General features: G+C 40.5%; 1 pseudogene; it reads left to right on the plus strand.

The window, feature by feature from the left end:
• Positions 1-5000, plus strand: part of LOC124020454 — a 76410-nt pseudogene that overhangs the window by 16382 nt on the left and 55028 nt on the right.

Genomic DNA, 5000 nt, shown 5'->3' on the forward strand with positions numbered 1-5000 from the left:
CCTAACATTACATAACTATATTTAACAGGTAGGCTACCTAACATTACATAACAGGTAGGCTACCTAACATTACATAACTATATTTAACAGGTAGGCTACCTAACATTAAATAACAGGTAGGCTACCCAACATTAAATAACAGGTAGGCTACCTAACATTACATAACTATATTTAACAGGTAGGCTACCTAACATTACATAACAGGTAGGCTACCTAACATTACATAACTATATTTAACAGGTAGGCTACCTAACATTAAATAACAGGTAGGCTACCTAACATTAAATAACAGGTAGGCTACCTAACATTACATAACTATATTTAACAGGTAGGCTACCTAACATTACATAACAGGTAGGCTACCTAACATTACATAACTATATTTAACAGGTAGGCTACCTAACATTAAATAACAGGTAGGCTACCCAACATTAAATAACAGGTAGGCTACCTAACATTACATAACTATATTTAACAGGTAGGCTACCTAACATTACATAACAGGTAGGCTACCTAACATTACATAACTATATTTAACAGGTAGGCTACCTAACATTAAATAACAGGTAGGCTACCTAACATTAAATAACAGGTAGGCTACCTAACATTAAATAACAGGTAGGCTACCTAACATTACATAACTATATTTAACAGGTAGGCTACCTAACATTAAATAACAGGTAGGCTACCCAACATTAAATAACAGGTAGGCTACCTAACATTAAATAACAGGTAGGCTACCTAACATTACATAACTATATTTAACAGGTAGGCTACCTAACATTAAATAACAGGTAGGCTACCCAACATTAAATAACAGGTAGGCTACCTAACATTAAATAACAGGTAGGCTACCCAACATTAAATAACAGGTAGGCTACCTAACATTACATAACTATATTTAACAGGTAGGCTACCTAACATTAAATAACAGGTAGGCTACCCAACATTAAATAACAGGTAGGCTACCTAACATTAAATAACAGGTAGGCTACCTAACATTACATAACTATATTTAACAGGTAGGCTACCTAACATTAAATAACAGGTAGGCTACCCAACATTAAATAACAGGTAGGCTACCTAACATTAAATAACAGGTAGGCTACCCAACATTAAATAACAGGTAGGCTACCTAACATTACATAACTATATTTAACAGGTAGGCTACCTAACATTAAATAACAGGTAGGCTACCCAACATTAAATAACAGGTAGGCTACCTAACATTACTTAACTACATTTAATTAACAGGTAGGCTACCAACATTACTTAACTACATTTAACAGGTAGGCTACCTAACATTACTTAACTACATTTAACAGGTAGGCTACCAACATTACTTAACTACATTTAACAGGTAGGCTACCAACATTACTTAACTACATTTAACAGGTAGGCTACCAACATTACTTAACTACATTTAACAGGTAGGCTACCAACATTACTTAACTACATTTAACAGGTAGGCTACCTAACATTACTTAACTACATTTAACAGGTAGGCTACCAACATTACTTAACTACATTTAACAGGTAGGCTACCAACATTACTTAACTACATTTAACAGGTAGGCTACCAACATTACTTAACTACATTTAACAGGTAGGCTACCAACATTACATAACTATATTTAACAGGTAGGCTACCTAACATTACTTAACTACATTTAACAGGTAGGCTACCTAACATTAAATAACTACATTTAACAGGTAGGCTACCCAACATTACTTAAATACATTTAACAGGTAGGCTACCTAACATTACATAACTATATTTAACAGGTAGGCTACCCAACATTACTTAACTACATTTAACAGGTAGGCTACCTAACATTACTTAACTACATTTAACAGGTAGGCTACCTAACATTACTTAACTACATATAACAGGTAGGCTACCCAACATTAAATAACTACATTTAAGCTCTGTGTCTCAGTGCTTGAGGTGTCACTACAGACACCCTGGTTCGATTCCAGGCTGTATCACAACCGACCTTGATTGGGAGTCCCGTAGGGCGGTGTACAATTGGCCCAGCGTCGTCTGGGATTGGCAGGGGTAGGCCGTCGTTGTAAATAAGAATTTGTTCTTAACTGACTTGCCCAGTGGAAACCTAAGGATCCGCCATTTCTTTCCATTTTTTTTGTTGCCTAAAATGACATACCCCAATCTAACTGCCTGTAGCTCAGGACCTGAAGCAAGGATATGCATATTGTTGGTACCGTTTGAAAGGAAACACGTTGAAGTTTGTGAAAATGTTAAAGGAATGTAGGAGAATGTAACACAATAGATCTGGTAAAAGATCATACAAAGAAAACAACCATTCCGTTGTATTTTTTTCGTACCATCATCTTTAAAATGCAAGAGAAAGGCCATCATGTATTATTCCAGCCCAGGTGCAATTTAGATTTTGGCCACTAGATGGCAGCAGTGTATAAACAACGTTTTAGACTGATCCAATGAACGTGTTCGAAGAGGCGTCACTACAGACAGCCTGGTTCGATTCCAGGCTGTATCACAACCGGCCGTGATTGGGAGTTCCATAAGGCGGCGCACATTTAGCCCGGCGTCGCCCGGGTTTGGCCGGAGGTAGGCCGTCATTGTAAATAAGAATTTGTTCTTAACTGACTTACCTACTTAAATAAATTAAAATTCACGGGAACAAAAAGGAAAGAAAAGAGGAGGGACTAACCTGGGGTGTATTCATTAGTGCACACCGTAGCAAACCCTAATAAAAACGTTTCGCTAAGGACAACGTTTTTTGCCACGAAAACGAGAGCTTTCAGGGTGGCTTCGTTCCATTTGATTCCTAGTGAATAAACCCCTGAATTTGTATAATAAGAAACAGTTGCAAAGTGTTTTGCTGCGGTGTGGACTAAAGCTTTCAGGGTGGCTTCGTTCCATTTGATTCCTAGTGAATAAACCCCTGAATTTGTATAATAAGAAACAGTTGCAAAAGTGTTTTGCTGCGGTGTGGACTAAAGCTTTCAGGGTGGCTTCGTTCCATTTGATTCCTAGTGAATAAACCCCTGAATTTGTATAATAAGAAACAGTTGCAAAAGTGTTTTGCTGCGGTGTGGACTAATGAACGCAGCCCATTGTTTTGTATTGTGTTGGGTTTTGAACCTCAGGAGGTTATGGGAAGAGTAGCTGTTGTTGGTAAATGCTAATATGAATCATAATGACCTGAAACACCAAACGTTGTTTCTAAAGTCCTGTTTCCTGTCTCCTCCCTGGTCCTCCAACGGCCCACAATCCACTGTTCCTCCTCACTGGGAAAAATGACAGTTGGAACCCATCAACAAGGTATGTTCTCCTCCTCTGAACACACGTGTGTGTGTGTGTGTGTGTGTGTGTGTGTGTGTGTGTGTGTGTGTGTGTGTGTGTGTGTGTGTGTGTGTGTGTGTGTGTGTGTGTGTGTGTGTGTGTGTGTGTGTGTGTGTGTGTGTGTGTGTGTGTGTGACAGAGAGAGGTGATAGAAGAGGAGCAGGTGTCAAATCACCAGTTAAACAGACTGCTGTCAGATCTCAGTGGGCACAGACCATCTCCTGTGTCTGCTCTAGTGACACCCCCAAACACACACACACACATATACACCACACACACACACACACACACACACACACACACACACACACACACACACACACACACACACACACACACACACACACACACACACACACACACACACACACACACACACACACACACACACACACACACACACACACACACACACACACACACACACACACACACACACCACACATACACACCACACGGGCACACACACACACATACACACAGCACACAGACACACACACACCACATACCACACATACAGACACACACATACCACATAACACACAAACACTCACACAGACACAGACACACCACATGGCACACATCCACACACCACACACACACACACCACATACCACACATACACACACCACAGAGATACACACACACACCACATACCACACATACACACACCACACAGACACACACACACACCACATACCACACATACACACACACACCACATACCACACATACACACACACCACATACCACACATACACACACCACACAGACATACACACCACACACCACACACCACACACACACAGACACAGACAAACACTTTGTTATTTTCATCAGCTTAATAAGAGGTTCTTTATTGCATATTCATGTCAATCATTTTGTCCTGCATGACTGTCTTTGTCTCTGATTAGAATCGTGATTGCGGAGAGAGGGAGGGAGGGATGGAGGGAGGGAGGGAAGGAGGAAGGGAGGGAGGGGGGGGGGGAAAGAGGGAGGGAAAGAGGGGAAGTTGAAAAGAAAACAAAGTTCATAAACATCCTCATTCCCTTAAGCGTCATTCCAAACTCATATGACCTTCACCCCCCTCATCCTCTCTCTCTCCCTCCCTCATCATCTCTCTCTCTCTCTCTCTCTCTCTCTCACTCTCACTCTCTCTCTCTCTCTCTTCTCTCTCTCTCTCTCTCTCTCTCACTCTCACTCTCTCTCTCTCTCTCTCTCTCTCTCTCTCTCTCTCTCTCTCTCTCTCTCTCTCTCTCTCTCTCTCTCTCTCTCTCTCTCTCTCTCTCTTTCTCTCTCTCTCTCTCTCTCTCTCTCTCTCTCTCTCTCTCTCTCTCTCTCTCTCTCTCTCTCTCTCTCTCTCTCTCTCTCATCCCATCTCCTAGAGATCTGCTTTCGATTAATCTTGTATGATTTCCTTGTGTGTTGGTTAATTCATAAGCAGTTTGTCCAGTTGACTGATCCTGCTTTAGCCTCACATTAAATATATATATACACACACAGTTGAAGTCGGAAGTTTAAATACACCTTAGCCAAATACATTTTAACTCAGTTTTTGTCAATTCCTGACATTTAATCCTAGTAACAATTCCCTGTCTTAGGTCAGTTAGGATCACCACTTATTTTAAAAATGTGAAATGTCAGAATAATCGTAGAGAGAATTATTTATTTC

Source organism: Oncorhynchus gorbuscha, unplaced genomic scaffold (genome assembly GCF_021184085.1).
Source record: "Oncorhynchus gorbuscha isolate QuinsamMale2020 ecotype Even-year unplaced genomic scaffold, OgorEven_v1.0 Un_scaffold_821, whole genome shotgun sequence".
Classification (NCBI taxonomy): Eukaryota; Metazoa; Chordata; class Actinopteri; order Salmoniformes; family Salmonidae; genus Oncorhynchus; species Oncorhynchus gorbuscha.